The sequence below is a fragment of the Stenella coeruleoalba genome (assembly GCF_951394435.1).
Source record: "Stenella coeruleoalba genome assembly, chromosome: 10".
Taxonomy (NCBI): Eukaryota; Metazoa; Chordata; class Mammalia; order Artiodactyla; family Delphinidae; genus Stenella; species Stenella coeruleoalba.
The window spans coordinates 76,338,206-76,356,433 of NC_137156.1; the positions used below are offsets into that span (position 1 = coordinate 76,338,206).

The 18,228-nt window shown below is 38.4% G+C and overlaps 1 protein-coding gene across 23 annotated transcripts in view; it reads right to left on the minus strand.

Moving 5' to 3' along the window:
* FHIT (fragile histidine triad diadenosine triphosphatase) overlaps positions 1-18,228 on the minus strand; it is a 1,435,777-nt gene that overhangs the window by 1,001,444 nt on the left and 416,105 nt on the right. The gene's annotated exons all lie outside the window — the stretch shown is intronic.

An 18,228-nucleotide genomic window follows, 5' to 3' on the forward strand; every position in this document is an offset into this window, starting at 1 on the left:
GGAAAGTGCTTCTCGACCTCTCTTGCTCGATATCATTGAAGAAAAGGTGACTGAGTCTGAATGCCAGGAAGAGTTGTGGGTTGTGGGCTGTGCAAGTGCAAAACTGCAGGCAACAGAGATGCACACTGCTATGTGGTGTGGGCAGGATTCGAGCAGTGGGAGGGCTTAAATCAAAGAAAGACAAATTAATTTGTCAGATCCTTCCACTCAGCTAGCACGAAGGCAACAGTCTTGCATTAAAAAAACTAAGTTCCCAGTCGTGCTATACGTATATTTTCTTCTTTTATCAGAATCTTCTGGTGCCCTTTCATAGTTTCAGAGGTCTCACAAATTCCAGCAGTACATAGTGGTTTATGTACATTTTGCAACATTAAATAACACGCACTTTTCTAAAACTTGAATATATGAAGGTCACAGCATGACATGTATGAAATCTGATATCAGTTCTTTACACTGATATTAGATAATAGATTGCAACTAGACAGACACTGACATAAAACCGGAAATTATTTTATTTTTATAAAACTAATAAGATTTAACTAAAATGTCAAAATACGGTAAAAAATTAAAATCTAGCATATTTAAATTGAGTTAACATGTTTATATTAGTTAACGTACTCTACATTTTGCCCTTTAATTCTAATAAGTAATTTTGAATATTTTACAAGAAATGTAACTTTTTAAAAAACATTCAAAAAATAACCTTTCTAATTTTTTTATAATTAATTGAGAGGCTTAATGAAAATAAATTCAAATTTTACACATTGTGAATACACATGCAGTTTAGTTTTTAATTCTTTAGCTCAGAGGTCAGCAAATTTTTCTGTAAGGGACCCGGCAGCAAACATTTTGGACTGTTGCAACTGCTCATTTCTGCCATTATAGCACAAAAGGTACCATAGGTAATATGTAAATGAAGGAGCATGGCCAAACTTGGCCCCTAGGCCATAGCTGCAAACTCCTGCATTAAATCATTACTGCCAATGGACACAATTATGTTAAAAAAATTTTTTTTAAGTTGATTATAACACCATATTTATTTTACTGAAACGAAGATAAGAAAAATCACTTCTTTGGAATAAATATGTAATAATGTATGAATTATTTCTGCCTTTAATCCATCCAAATATCATCCCTAATAACAGAACATGTGCAACAATAATCATATTCAGTTATCTTTGATATTTTGCCAATTTTCAATCATATAAAAATGATAGCTTTACCTATACTTTTGGATTTTGTTGCTGAAGAGTTATATTGTCATGGTAGAAGGATAAAAAAGCATTTCTTTTACAGCTTATTAGCTGCATTTATAATTTTTAGATATTTAGACAGGTGGTATGTGACCTCCATTTGTACTCTTTCCCGGGCCCTCACAGACCTCAGGTGTAGGCCTGGATAAAACAGTGATCACGGGAGTAGGCCCCTGCTGTCCTGAATTACATTCTAGTAAATTCTACTTCACTATTGACTCTCCTTAGGCTTGGTGATCATCATTTCTCACATGGATTACTGCAATAGCTTTTTTATTGCTCTCCCCACATCTATCTGTGTCCCCCACTTCAATCTATTTTTCACACAATAGTCATATTTTAAAACCGTAAGTTGGAAACTATCACTTCTGCCCTTAAAGACCTTCAGTTGCTTTCCATTACATTGAGGATAAAAAAGCATGATGCCCTCTAAAATCCTGCTCCTCCCTACCTTCCAGCTTTGTCCTGTGCACTCCCTTATTCAGTACTACATAGTCACACTGGTCTTCTTTGTACCTCATATACATTGAAGTATTTCTTGCCTCAGGACCTTTGCATATGCCATCCCTCTGGCTGCCATGTTCCTCCTTGCTCCACTGCCTTTTACAGTACTGACTACTTTCCATTCTTTAGAGCTCTGCTTAAACATCATATTCTCAGGGATGACTTTTGGTCCACCCAATCTAACATATGTGACCCTTGTTATTTTCTGTCATGGCACTTCACTGTTAATCTCCTTCAGAGCTTTAGAAAAAACCCTGTAATTATATGTGTTTACCTGTTTGCTTATGTATTTGCTCTCCTGCAAGTTGTTTTCAAGCAGAGACAATTTCTATTTTATCACTTCCAGTGCCCATCATAATGCCTGGAACTGCTAGTTATAGAAAAGATATCTATAGAACAAATAAAAGCACATTCTGCACATATCCAACTTGTATATGAAGCCTATATTCCCACAGGGATGGTGGCAATGTCAGGGTCTCTTGAACTAATGATTTTCAAGCACACTCAAAGCTTTTATTCATGATGTCTCTCCAAGCTGAATTTCCTTCTGCCACCTCTCTCCTCCTTCGAAATGTTTCTCTCATGGATTCAAGTACACTTCCTCCCACAAGTCTTTGATACCATCTTTAGTCCCACAAAATAAATCTCTCAACTTTTGCATGTATTACCTGAATCATTCACTCTAGCATAATCTTATGTTGCCTGATTCTTTCTAGATTGAAGTTCCCTCAATAGGACATTCAGAAGGGACCATGTGCACTTAATCTTGTGGGCAGCACACAGTGAAGCTTCCAAACATACTGAAATTGTTCTTCGTAATACTCTGGGTTCCCCACCCCACCCTAACACCCAACTCTGGAAAGCAGAGCCTAAAGCAAAGTCTTACTAAAAGGTGGTTTACCTGCGGAAAGGGCCCTAGATAACAGGAGTGGGGGACCATAGAGAGTGAAACAGGGAAGAAAGGTGTCTTAAATCATATTCCCTAGAAGTAGAGCCTGAGGTGGGCATTTCTGTGCAAGTAATTGATTGAAGAAGTGCCCTCAGGAGAAAGTTGTGAGGAAACAAGGGAGTGGGATGGGCGTGAGAAGAAGCCAAGAAAATCTGTGGCTTTAGTTGAAGTCTAGCCTTGGCCTGATCCCACAAAGAGCTCTGGAATATGAATGGCACCATAGTATCATCCCACTTGGACAGCTTCAGTCACTGGCTATGGATTGCCCTTTGTCAAGAGTTGAAGAATCTCGTGGATATTTCTGGGGAAGGTGGCTCCTCTCAACAGAAGGTAATTCTCTTGAGAAGGGTTCATCTGTGAGGCCTTTGCATCCAATACTACAAGCAGCTGGGTCATGATGTGCTGACTCAGTAAAGTTGATCTTGGTGGGGCTCCAACAGCATCTTATGTGGAGTAAAATGCAATAGAAGGGTATATTCTCAAGTTGATCACCACTGTGGGCAACTGGGGCTCAGTCAGGCTGGAACTCTCTGAGAAACCTTACGTGCTTCAGATGTATATGTATAATGCGAACAAAGCATGGAAGAGGACAGTAATTCTTCACCAGTTCCCATCTCACGCTAGTCAGGGATTACTTCATGGTTGAATAACTCTCACACAAGGTATCAGAGAAGCTCTAAGGCAGAAAATGAGGAGACCCAATTCAGCTTAGGCAAGAGGCCTCGGGTCACACCTGCCCTAAGCTGGTTTCCACAGCAATGGCCTGAGTAAAAAGTGAGACAAAAGAATATGAGTTGGCTCAGCCATAGAAAAAAACGAAACTGAGTTATTTGTAGTGAGGTGGATCGATCTAGAGACTGTCATATACAGTGAAGTAAGTCAGAAGGAGAAAAATAAATACCGTATGCTAACACGTATATATGGAATCTAAAAAAACAAAAGTGGTTCTGAAGAACATAGGGTCAGGACAGGAACAAAAACGCAGACGTAGAGAATGGACTTGAGGACACGGGGAGGGGGAAGGGTAACCTGGGACAAAGTAAGAGAGTGGCATGGACTTATATATACCAAATGTAAAATAGATAGCTAGTGGGAAGCAGCCGCGTAGCACAGGAAAATCAGCTCAGTGCTCTGTGACCACCTAGAGGGGTGGGATAGGGAGGCTGGGAGAGAGATGCAAGAGGGAGGAGATATGGGGATATATATACATGTACAGCTGATTCACTTTGTTGTAAAGCAGAAACTAACACACCATTGTAAAGCAATTATACTTCAATAAAGATGTTAAAAAATATATATGAATTGGGCCATAAGAAGTATACAACACATTAATTAGGTTCCTTAGATCTACGGAGAATATGGCTAATCTGTCCTACTCTTATGTAAATGCCCTACCAGGAATTTTCACGGAGCTAAAGCTGTCCTTTTTACTGCTCCTCTTAGATATCTTGGACTATCTGCCTGATATGCATTTTCAGTCACATCATGTGGCCTTAGCAGATCAAGATTAGGTGAAAGAAAAAGGATAATTAAATTATCAATCTCATGGCAGTATCAAGCTCTCTGTATTTTTCTTAGTCACTGCCATTGATGATAATATTTCATTCTACAGTGATGATTAGATATGGAAAATTTCACTTAAAAATTCAGATATTGTCTATAAGGAGAGCAATGATGAACTCATCTAGGCTCTATATACTGTTGTTGATCATAACGTGTGCGTATTGCAAAGTGGTCCCTGAACACCATTTTTAATGGCAAACAGTGGTTCCTTCCTCCAACAAATTAAACAAAAATGATAAGTTCCCACACTGAAACAAATTTACAAGATAGCACATTTCCTTCAATTCACACAGTCATTAAGAAGTATTGTTCATGGGACTTTCCTGGTGGCAAAGTGGTTAAGAATCTGCCTGCCAATGCAGGGGACACGGGTTTGAGCCCTGGTCCAGGAAGGTCCCACATGCCACGGAGCAACTAAGCCCGCCCGCCACAACTACTGAGCCTGTGCTCTAGAGCCAGTGAGCCACAGCTACTGAGCCCACGTGCCACAACTACTGAAGCCTGCGTGCCTAGAGGCCTTGTTCCACAACAAAGAGAAGCCACCGCAATGAGAAGCCCACACACCACAACGAAGAGTAACCCCCAGTCGCCGCAACTAGAGAAAAGCCCATGCGCAGCAACAAAGACCCAACGCAGCCAAAAATAAAGAAATTAATTAATTTTTTAAAAAAGGAAGTATTGTTCATGATGGTTAGAAACATATAAAATCCAACCTTCCTGTTTAACACAGCCCAGCAAGGACTCCAAAGCATAGTTCATTATTGTCATTATGAAAGAATTTCTGCCAACAAGTTACAGTCAGGTTACTATCATTCAATCATGTCTCTAATAGGAATAATTTCACGTTAACTGGCATATACTAGACAAGAGAAGAACATAAATAGCTGCTGGAATCATTAATGATTTGTGCTGACTTTCATGGTAAAAATGACAATATATTAGTTTAACATAAAGATGTTAAAAAAATATATATGAATTGGGCCATAAGAAGTATACAACACATTAATTAGGTTCCTTAGATTTACGGAGAATATGGCTAATCTGTCCTACTCTTATGTAAATGCCCTACCAGGAATTTTCCAGATGTTGGATCCAGATGTTGGATCAAGCCATGGGCCATTAACATGGGGGTGTTCGGTGTTCTCTGAATGTTTTCAGAATACCAGCTGGTTTATTTTCAGATTGCAGACATAATCCCATGCATCCCCTATCAGATCCACCGCAATCCTGTCAGATACATCATAAATGAAAAGCTCATGGGCTCATTACGGGCTCTTATCCTTAAAAGCAACACATTGTCCTGCCGAGACCAAAAATATTAAATGCACATTTAAAGAAACTGCAAAATGCATTGCCTTGAAAAAATAAGATCCCCCTTAAAACTATATATGGTACTCAAATATTCAAAATGTCCATCATTGTCAATTCTGCATCAACGTTTATAAACAAGCAAACAAATTCTTGTCCTGTCAAGAAGGCTTTCAGGCCGAGTCTCTTAGGAATGGGGTGTGGGTTTATTAGTAAACTTAATATGCTACATTCAGCAGAACAGAGGCACTGGCATCAAATAAACAAGTTAAAATAAAAAAAAAATCTCACTCCAGGAAATTTCACAAAGATCTCACTCCAGGAAATTTAACGTACATTAGTAACTAGGACGACTCATATTTCTCAGTAATTGCTGCACAAATAACATTTATATTGAGAAAAAGCTCCCATCTTTCCTGAACCTTCAGAACAAATGTAAACCTTATTTAAATTCCTTTTCTGTCTTGCCTTTGTACAAGGCTCCTCTCCCAATAAAGAGCAAACCTACTGGAAGACAAAGGGATGTTTGCAAAACAAAACCGAAATAGATAATTAAAAAACTGAAGAGTTCCTGTTTTCAACAGTTCATTGCATGACAGTCACCATTACTCAGGATCAGGTTATCCACCTGGAAAGTGTAAGAAAACAAATCTTCCAATTAGCACTTATTGGGCAAAGTGCTGAGTTTCAAGAATCAAAACCTTGATCGGTGGGATGGATTTTCGTGTGTAAAAAGCGCCCTAGTAAGGCGACCAGGGCCCGTTGTTGCCCCACATTCTATTACCATGAGTTGTGTGTGCGACACGACTCCTGTAATTATCGCCTATATGTACAGTAATTGTTAATGAGCACATTTGTAACCAGCCGCCACCAAAAACAGGATGGCATTCTTACATCGTGATTAGGGGTTTTATGAGCATTTTGGGGTGGGGGACACTTTCTCACTGAAGACTCTTCCGCCCCATTCACGCTCATTCAGCTCTTTCTCAGGGAAGTTAAAAGCTGCAGTGATAATCCCTTAAGTATGACTTGGAAGAGTATAAAAGGTGCAGTGTATAAGCAATTGGATGAGGAAGGCTTTTATGTAGAAAGTCACTGAATGGGTGGCTGAGGACAGCGTGAGTGGGGAAAGAGAGGGGTGGACTTTTCTTCCTAAGGTGGTGAGAGAAGCGGGTATGACCAGGGCAGCTCAATTCCCTTTCACCATCCGATTGCTGCGTTGTCCCTGCACCTTGTTTCACCTTGTTTCTCGGGGCCAACCAGCTCCTTCCTGCCATTTTGCTCTCAAAGCAGGAGGGGGGAGCAATGCAATTTTTGGTAGGGACCCAGTTTCTTGCTGAATGCCAACTCAGCCAGCTGGCACGGAACAGGCCAAGCCTTCTTCAGAGGGGGTTAGCAAAACCCAAATTAGCATGCTCCATTTTAAAAACTTGCTTTTATTTAAAGACTAATTCATGACAAACAGTGGCTCCCCCACTGAGGTCTGGTGCCCTGGGAGCTGGCACCCAACCAAACACATGCAACTAATTGCCACCCTTGGATGACACGCAACTAACAAGCTCCATTTTGAGGCAGTAGATTCACTAAGAATGTAACCCCGGAAGGCAGCAGACACAGAAAAGCTCCTTTCATAACCCTGTCCTAGGCTAACCATGGCAGCAAAGCGTCTGAAAAACACTTTTGTTTCCCTGTACCGAGGATTTATTTCCACTAATGGCTGCAAACATGGATAACTTAGAGGAAGGTGGCCAAGGGCACTGCGATTCCCCATCATGATTATTTGAAGCAGGGGCTCTGCCCTTCTCTTTGCTCAAGGAAATAGGAGAAGCTGCCCACTATCTCAAAGGTCTGCATCTTGCCCCATTTGCAAATCTATGGACATCCAGTACTTCCCCCCCCCCCCCATACTTTGGTTTAGATGCTCAGACCTCCTTTATATAAGCAAAAATTCTGGAGCCAGGATGTCTAGGTTCAAATCCCAGCTCCACCATTTCCTAGTAACTGGCAAGTAATTTAACCCACCCATGCCTCAGTTTCTCCAACTATAAATTGGGATAACACTATACTAACACATACCTTGCAGGGTTATTATGAGTGTGGATGTGTTAACATAACAATATGTGAAGGACAGTGTGTAGCATATCATCACTCCTTTACGAAGGAAGCCCTCTGAGTCTGAGATAGCTCATCCTTATGAAGGAAAATTTACCTTTGCATATTCTACATTTCAGTCAAAGTGCACATCTCCCCATAAACTTCCCAGGGTTATGCCTCTAAGCCTTTGCTCACTATTCCTTCCTCTCTCCCTCACTGCCCAGCCCTGCATGACCAAACCCCATCTATCCTCCAAAGCCCTCCTTCAACTCCACCTCCACCAGGAGTCTTCCCTGCCATTCAGTTGCAATGAATCTCTTCAGTCTTGGCATGCCCACGGTATTTCCACAAACAAATGAAAGTATGTTATGTGCCTGTTATATTTCCTTTTCTAGACTGACAGCTCCTTCTGATCACAATCTGTGAGTAACTGGCACATAGTAGGCACTCAATGAACATTTGGTGAATAAGTAGATGTCTGAGTAAAAAATTTGCTCTGCGTAAATGAGTAGCTTTATACCATGGTTATGCTAGATACTACTTAATGAGAAGGGAAGGAGAATCATTTCCTAAGGACTTTCATGGTTGCTTTGGCCCAAATTGAGAGTTCCATTTAACTTGTCGTTGACTTAGGCTCACAAATCAAACCCGCAGGAGGATTTGTCAATAACCATATTAGTCTTCTAGGACTGACATAACAAAATACCACAGAAGTGTACTTCTCAACAGTTCTAGGGGCTGAAAGTCCAAGATCAAGATGTCAGCACATTTGATTTCCCCTGAGGCCTCTCTCCTTGGCTTGCAGAAGGCCACCTTCTTGCTGTGCACATGATTTCTTCTCTCTGTGGCTGCATCTCTGGTGTCTTTTCCTCGTTTTATAAGAACACCAGTCATGTTGGATTAGGGCCTCACCCTTATGACCTCATTTAACCTTTATTACCTCTTTAAGGGCCCTCTCTCTAAATATAGTCACATTGGAGGTTAGAGCTTCAACATATGAATTTTGGAGGGACAAAATTTAGTCCATAACAATAACATATACAAATACTCAAAACATGAGTATTCTGGAAGTTACTTAAGTCCTCGGGAGATGGGAGGTCAGGGAAAGCATGCATAATTCATTGCTCCTTGAGGTGAGTCTTAATTGCATTCAGGCCCTGACTATATTAGCAAAACATTCAGCCAGTGGAAGCAGATTTGGCACTCAAATACACACTGTCTTATTTAGATGAAAAACTCAACTCTCTTCAGAATTTGTGGGATTCAGTTGGGGGGCCCAGACACTCTTCCCTTAGAGACAGAAGAACATCAGCACCCCCGGCAACATCCACAATAACACTGGCTGCTTTTAAAGCCACAGCCTCTCCCCAAAACACGTAGCTAAACACTTGTGCATTTTCTAGGAGAAGACTCACTTCACTCCTTCTAGGATACAATTTATCCGAATCCTATCTTTCTGAATACAGGCACAGAGCTTTACATAGCCCTGGAAATCCCAACGAGGTTCTCATGCCAGCATTCCTTTCTTAGGCATTTTCTCATTCTGATTGCTGTTACCAGCATATACAGTTACTAGTAGATAGTTTAACGTTCTCACATTGTTTCAAATCACTAATTCCCAATTAGGCAGATCCCTCACATCAATCCATAAGTTAATGGCCCCCATGGTATTTGTTCATAGCCCTCTCCTAAGACACTTAATACTTTTTACCTGGTAGAATAATGATTTATAGACATATGTGTCTCTCTTGCCAGATTTTTGAACTTCTTAAGGTTAGAATTGTGTTGGACCCGTTGTTTCTTCCCAAGCAGTGTCTAGTCTGATATGGCACACAGCAGTCACAGTAGGAGTTGCCTGTAGTTCACACAGACTTTTTGGGAGTGTAATAGCAACTCTAAGCAGCTAAGTATCAGAAGCAACACATCACAAAGTCATCCAGCTCCATTACGGGTGAAGTCAACACCTTAGAGAGACCAAATACCTCTCTCCATTTTTAATCCAAAGCTTCTAGTCAGTTGACCCAGAAACTCCCCACACCTCTACCATGACTTACCAGTTTGTCTAAAATAATAAAGAGGAAAATGAGAGGCTATTAGCTCCACTTCCATTCTCCAGTCCATCACCATTCTAAATTATTAATCAGTTGAAGTATTGCCAAGAAATATTCAGGCCCCTTTCCAAAAGTATAAAGTAGTCATTTTTCAAGTGAACAATTAACCAGTTTATTCATCTAGAAGTCACAGAATTTATAGAAAAGCTGACTCTTTCCCTTTTTTTTTTCCTTTTGGACGCTGCAGGATGTAAGAGAGATATAGATGAAACTCAAATATAGCTTCCTTTCCTTCACTCATTTATTGACTTGGCGTTACAGAATCCAAGTTTACAAAAGGTGTTTTAAAATATTTCCTGACCATAAGCATCTGTAACACTGTCCCAGTAGTATGACGCTCCTGACTAATCATTGCTGGCAAGGACAAAGTGATCAATTGTCGCCACCCTTTCTTCTCCATGATTGATTTGGTAAAGTACAGCCATAACTCATGATTTCATGGAGTTTATATTCTGGGGAAGGAGACAGTCAAAAAAGAAGGTAAACCAAAAAATAAAGAAAACAGCAGTGGTAACTGTCACAAAAGAAACAAAAAGGGGCTAAGAAAAGGAGAAGATGTACCTTAAGTAAGATGTTAGTAGTGGGACTCGTAATCGATGGATCAGAAGAATTCTGAAACTGGGGACCTACTATGTAATCAAATCCAAGGTATGAAAGTGGCATGGGGAATTTTAAAAAGACATTTAGTTCTAGTTACCAACTGACCTCAGAGACTCCAAATTTCTACTTCTCTTTTATTTTAGTCACGTGTTGTTTCACTACTATTATCACAATTTCTTAGGGGTAATTTTCTGAGCAAAAGATATAGTGTGCAACTGGCGTTGTAAGTCTCATCTGATGCTCATTAACTATCCCAACTTTTATGTAAGTGATGTACGTTTAAAGGCAGTGTGGTATGTAGCTTAAAATTTTTTTTTCTTTTATCTTTTTTGGCTTTTTCCCCCCCCTAGAGGGAAGGTGAGCAACAATATTTAGTTTCAACTATATCTTTAGAAGGTTGCTTAGGCATATTTTGATAGCCTTGTCAATGAGAGTGGAGTTCTGCACAATTAAATATCCTTTAATTTTTAAGTATATACTCTGGGGTACACGACCTTCCTAGGTCCTAGGCACCTTTTCTTTGGGAGGCTCAATACAATATTATATATGATACATTACAATAAAGAAGTGTTCGATGAAAAATTTTTGAGAAGATTTTTGTATTTTTCCATTTAAAATCATTTGGTTACATACAATTTGGTTTATTAAATTTTAAAATTGGCTAAAATTTCTCAACAATCATCATGCAATTCAGACATTCTTAAGAAGTGAGAAAAGCAAACTCATAAAATGTCTCTAAACATAGACTCTTTATAATTACTAAATTTAGTAATTAATAGCAATAGCACAATGTTCTATTTTGTTGACATTTTATTAAATATCTAATTGATCTGACTCTGCAATTTCTACATACTTCAAGTCCAAAATCATTTTCTTTTCCTTTTAGTTCTCAATATTTTTCTAAGCCCTTGAAAAATGCATTGGCCCTAGTCGTGAGGCCCAGGTGTCTAAAGGTTAAAGAAGCTACAAAGTGTGTGTGCATCCCAGGGTCTCATAATAGTGGTGGTGATGCTGTGGGGGGTTATCCCCCCAAAAAACTAATGCCATTATAACCATGCATGATCCCAGGTAGCCTAAATGAATGTACCAAAATCCCTTTTTTTAAAAAAAAAAAAAAAAGCCTGCCCTGATTTTACTGTGATTTATGCACTTTCCTCTGAAGTTCCACTCAGCTTCACTTATAAAGATCATCTTGCTTCTCTAGCAAATTCTCATACCTTAGGGCATAAGAATCACCTAGAGTTCTGATTAAAAATGGAGACTCCTGGGTCCTGTCTCCAAAGAATCTCATTTATAGATCTAAGTGGAGCTCAGAAATCAGAGTTTTTAACCTTCTGAAACCCTGAAGTGCTTATTGGTTGCTAAGTCGTTGGTTGATGCCTTGTGGTTGATGATAAGAGCTGCTGAATCAGTTGAATTGAAATGCTGGACGAGTCAAGTCAATTTAGGCCAGGCTCTGTCAACCCTGGCTCATATTAGAATAACCTGGAGAGCTTTTAAAAACAGTTACCCCCAAGGATTCTGATTTATTTGATCTGGGGTGCAGCTTGGGCACTGGTATTTTTTAGAGCTACCATGCAAACAAATCAAACAGCCTAATTATCATAGGCCATGATAGCCTAAGGGTATCAGCTCTCATACAGGATTAACTCACCCATTGAGGTGATGCTAAAGCCTAAACCTCCTAAAATGAAAACACAGCAGCAGAGATTTAGCAAAACTAAAACCCATCCAGATCTCTTATTCCTAGTTTGTTTCAGCCTCAACACACCGAAGTCGGCCTTAGAGCTACAGCACAAAAAGGTGAGCCCTTTACTTTGGTTTTCATCTCCTGGCAGAATGATTTAGTAGCTCTATTATAAAAGCAACTGCATTATCATTACAGTGTTTGAATTATAAACGAAACCAAAAAAGATGCAGAAGGAACAGTCCTTTAATCAAAACTGTAAAATAGAACAATTTCTGGCTGCACTTAAGAGCAAACTCCGAAATATTAGGAGTAAACTCTCCAGCCCTTTGATTCCTGCCTCTTTCCTGTAAGAGCGACACTACACGTTTTTTCAATTAAGCAGTTTGACAACCTGAAGAAACTTACAGTGCATGATTTAATGAGCATATACTGTATGCATGGTAATCGGCAGGCTGACAGTTTGCTCATTTCAAACTGACAAGAGAGCACTACACGTTAGTAAAAAGGTTTTTGGGGGGCGGGTCTCTTTTCATTAAGCAAGCTTTAAGGTTAAAGAACGCTCTAACCGTATTGGCAAAGCTGTCACTAGTGGTCCCAGGGTGAGCTTACTCTCTGTCACTCTCCAAGTCCTCAAGTCTTGACCAAGAAATTATTTTTTAAAAAACAAAACACAAACACAAAATATAGACATTTTGATGCTCTCAGGGCTATGCGGAGCCTTCTGAGTCATGACTCTGTCTGTGATTTCACATAACACAAATTCTAACCCAGTGTGTGCTGGTTCTTCACAATGACAGCTTTATAAACTGGAATACTTCTTGGAAATAATACCAATATTGTTAAACTCGTCCATATTTTAGAAGCAGTGTAATGTAGTAGAAAAACCATGGGCTTTGGTGACGTAGAGATAGGGGTTCAAGTTTTGACTAAAACCTTTATACGTGGCCTTAGTCAAGTGACATCACTTCTCTGGGGCTCAGCTGCCTAACTTATGAAACACAGACAGTGACATCTACTTTGTATGGAGAAGACTGTAAAAATGCTTCATGGTTACTCACAATATAGGGGCACTTAAATAAATAGTAACTAGATGACCCATAGAAGGTCAGACTCTGGAGTTTTAACTAAGTTACCTACAGTCAGACTCCTTAGATTTCTACCATGAACCTTTGCTGGAGTTATATGAAGACAACAGAAAACTAACATTTACGTACCAGTGTGGTCTCAATCATTCCTACCAAGATTCTGAAAGGTAGATGTTATTATCCCATTTTTATGAAATCTCAAATACAGGAAGGGATCTTCAAGATCACATGAGAAATTTCTGACATGTTTTAACATTTCTGATCATAAGAATATGCAACTTCCTGTGTTTCCCTCTTTGCTCTGCCTGCCAGAAAACCCGAGTGAATTTATGTGCTTAGTATATATTCGCAACCCTGTTAGCAACAGTGACTGGTGGACTTCTTTTCTGATTTTCTATGTATATTTTATTAATCTTATTTTAAATTGGTTATAAACCATCACAAATGAGGTACTATTTCTCAGCTAGCTAATACAGAAGCTAGTAATAACTAGGATTTGTGTCACGTGATTCCAGGCTAGGGACCCTCACATATATTTGACATACAGATATCCACACTCTCCAACTATGCTTTTTTTCACTTGTGTTGAGCTTTGATTCCACAATTTTACAAAATGGTTGTTAGCCTAAAGTGATGAGTCACCTGTGTCTCTTGACGCAAAATTGAGAGTCCTCAAAAAATTCTAGACTCAAAGATACTTAAAGTAATCTCATTGGAATTTTGTCAGGTATATACACTAATTTATAATTCTTATCTTAATGTAATAACCGATTTATTATTATCAAACACTAACTCTGGTAATACCTTTTGTCTTAAGGTTTAATTTCTCTGATATTAATATAGGCACTCTAGACTTCTTATGCTATTTCCATGGTGTATCTTTTTCCACCAATTTACTTTAAACTTAACTGTATCTTTATATTTAAAGTTTATCTTTTAACAGAAAATAGTTGTTTTTTTAATCCATCCTGATTAACTCTGATTTTTAATTAAAGTATTTAGTCCATTAACATTTAATATAATTAAATATGATTAGCATGATATGTTTGCATTTAGAGCTACAATTTCATTGTTTGCTTTCTGTTTGCCCCCTCTGTTTCTTGTTCTCTGTTTGTTCTTTCCTGCATTCTTTTGAGATCATTTTAAAGGTGTTTAGGATTCTACTTTAATTTATCTACTGGATTTTTAGTGATAGCTCTAAGCAGTAAAATATACATTCTTGACCTTTCACAGTCTACTGAGAGTTCACTTCATACCACCTCATATAAAATCGAAAACCATGCAACTGTATAAGTCCATTTACTATGCACCCCCCTCATTATTTATGCTATAATTGTCTTATGTATGACATCTACACACAGCACATTATAAGCACCACAAGGCAGTGTTATGATTTGGCTTTAAAAAGTTCTGTGTATTTTAAAGACACTGAGATGAAAAAAATACTCTTTTATATTTACAAGCTCTGACATTCTTCATTCCTTCCTGAAGATTTAAGATTCCATCTGGTGTTATCTCACTTCAGCCTGAATAACTTCCTTTAGCATTTCTTGTGATGTAGGTCTGCTGGCAATGAAGTCTCTTAGTTTACTTTTATCTGAAAATGTCTTTAATTAGCCTTCATTCTCAAAGGATAGTTTCACTAGATTTTTCTAGTGAAAAAATATTTTCACTAGATATAGATTTCTGGGTTAACAGGGTTTTTTTTCCTCTCTTGAAAAATATCATTTTAGTTTTTCTAGACTCTGTAGTTTCTGACGAGAAGGTAGTGCTAATTTAAAGCACTGTTTCCTGGAAGGTAACCTGCCATTTTTCTCTGGCTATTATCAAAATTTTCTCCTTATTGTTGGTGTCCAGCGGTCTGAATACGATGTGCACAGGCATAGTTTTCTTCAAATTTATCCTGTTTGAGGTTCACTGACTTTCTTGATCTGCAAATGTATGTGTTTCATCAAATTTTTAAAAATTTGGCCATTATTTCTTCAAATATTTTTCTGTCCCATTCTCTTTCTTCTCTCCTTCTGAGACTCCAATTACTTGTATATTAGACATTTTTACTTATGTCACACAGGCCCCTGAGGCTCTTTTCATTTTTTTCTGTTCAGTTTTTTAAATCTTTTTTCTTTCTGTTCTTCAGAAAGAAAATTTCGACTGCTCTATCTTTAGGTTCACTGACACCTTCTTCTGTTACTTCCAATGGATGTGAGCTCACTCAGTGAATTTTTATTTCAAATATTGTATTTTTCAGTTCTGGAATTGCCATTTGGTTCTTTTCTGTAGTTTGTATTTACTACGTTTTTACTCATTATGAGTGTATCTTTCTGTCTTCATTGAGTATGGTTTTAATAGCTGCTTTAAAATCTTGGCTAATTTCCACCTTTGGGTCATCTTGGAATTAGTCTCAGACTAATGCCTTTTCTCTTCAGAAGGGGTTGCATTTTCTTGGTTCTTCATATGTTATTTAACTCAGGGTTGTATCATGGGAATGTATGAATGTGAATATTATGGAGTAAAGACTCTAAAATCTGTTAGACTTCTTTGAAGAGCACTGATTTATTTGTTTTAGCAGGCAATTAATTCGGTTATACACAAATTGAAAACTATCTCTTGGGTGGCAGCTCGAATCTCAATTCAGTTCTTTCATCTTTAGCTGTGCTACTTTATATCTGCTCCACGTGTTCGTGGTTCAGGGGTCAGTCAAAACTTTGGGTACTATATATACATTGAATTGGGAGCCTCCCCTGTCTTCCTCTCTCCTTTCCAGAATTCTAGCTTCATTTTCCAGTGGCTGTGGTTGCCCTGAACCCTGTTCTTTGGATCATCAAACCAAAAAGAATGTGGTTTATCTACTGGAATTAGTCACCCCAGGTGACATTAATTAACCTCAACATGTCCTCAGTCGAAAAGCTGTAAAATGGGGAACTCACTCTGCACTGGGCCCTGCTTCCAAGTGTTGAATCTCAATTCCCTTTCAGAATCTACCTGCTTATTTTCACTCTCTAGGGCTTTCAGGTAATATTTCCCCCATACTTTATAGTTGCTATCTGTGAAAATGCCAGGTTCAGTAGAGTTCACTTAGCCATCCTAGAAATGGAAACAAGTAAAAACATATAGGAAATATTCCTTTGCATTTAGCAGTTTCTCTCCTCAAAATACTTAACCTCCATTCATTACTTCACCTAGTGATATTGGGTTTTGGTTTTAACTAGAAACGTAAGTCACACTCAGAGCTTCCTTGATCATCCTGCCAAATACATGAGAAGACTTGGAATGAAAGTACAGCATAAAGTCAAATGATAAAATATAAAACATCAATCAGATCTGACTCTTACACTGGCAGCATGTAATCTCAAAGCAATGAGGCTTGTACAGGATCATGACTACCAAAGATTATCTACATGGTACTTTGCCACGTTATTTATTTTACCTTAGTTTTTTGGTCGCAGATATCTCTATATCTTGCCTCATTGAAAACTGCAATAGGTAATATCCTAAGAGAAACAGAATATTGAAAATGATATCCTAAACACCAATACAGAATTCGTAAGTGCACATTTCCTGCTGATAATAGTTCTTATCATTTTTTGAGAGTTTCTGTACACCAGGTATCTTGCTAATCATTTTATAAAAATTGTCATTTAATCCTTTACAACCATTCTATGAGGTAGTTCCTATAATTAACCTCATATTACGGAGGAAGACACCACAGCTCAGAGAGGTTAAGTGAGTTAACTGAGATCACACAGCAAATAGCAGAAATCTGAGTCAGTCTTTTTAAAGAAAAGAAACAGCAAAGTGTGGGACTTTGGAATCAACAAGCACATGCCTTTTACTATGAGGAGAGAAAAGAGAAGTGTTTCTAAGCAAAGAGAAATAAGTGGAGATCTTAAAACTCAAAGTTATAGCCTATAATTCCTCCTTCCGCTAATTATTAATATTAAAATGCCCCTCTTTCAGCTATATATATTTCATATTGACACCTTTCATGTTAAAAAGAGTCTTGCTTCAGGGCTCAAAAACACTAAACAGAAGCATAACATAAGGATCGAACAATTCCATGCAAAGCTCATAGTAAAGAAACACGTAACACCAGGGTTCCATTTCAGCTCATTTCATTTACTATCCTTAAACCTTCTGCATCTTCCAGAAAAACACTCTAGACGGGAAGGTGATTCACCAGAAAGAAATCAGGCACATTAAGAAGTGAAGATGCCTGACTCATCCCTCCATAATCTGCATTTGGTGAGTATTTCTAGAAAATATAGCAATGTGTCACAGTCCTACAAATGTGAGGGGCAGTCTTTTGCATAAATCCGTGAGTTTCAAGCAACTATGGAATGAGAGAGAATAGAAAACAGGGCCAAGAGTAAATAAGCAGACAATGTAAAGTGGAAACAGGAGACTGGGTCTTGACTGAAAGCATACAAAATCTTTGTGTTCTGACACATGGTGCTATTCAATATTTATATTTATTACACATGCTAAATTGTCTGTTGAGACCTCGGAATGGGAGATACTATGAGGGAAGTAAAGATGAGAACGGGTGAGAGAAAAGAAGAGGGGTATACACAAATGAGTTCTAGGGAGGGATTAAATGAACACTGTCCACTGACATCATCAAAACTGGGGAAGTTTTGCCACATTAGCACATTCCCTTCTTTTATTGCTATTTTTTTTAATGTATATTAAACTTATCCAGTTAAACCATCCAAAGACATACAAAGAAGAGTAATTATTTTGCCCTATCCTCAGGCCTTGTTATAAGATTTATTCTTCACTGTCCCAGCGAATTCCACTAGGATTTCCTCTGACCAAGAACAATCCCTTTCTATTTCAGGAGGTATGTTTCATATCAGTGTGTCCTCCTGCTACTACTAACGTCATTTCATCTCCACGATCATTCTCAAAACCATGCAAAGCGTAACAACTTGTCTTTGCAACCGCTTAACCTTACTTTTTATACATAAAAATTATTAAATATGTGTAACTGTCTGGTGGAAGGGAGAATAATATAATAGCATGTCAATCAGGTAACGGTAAAGCTACATTTCATGAAAGGGAAGGTAATGCT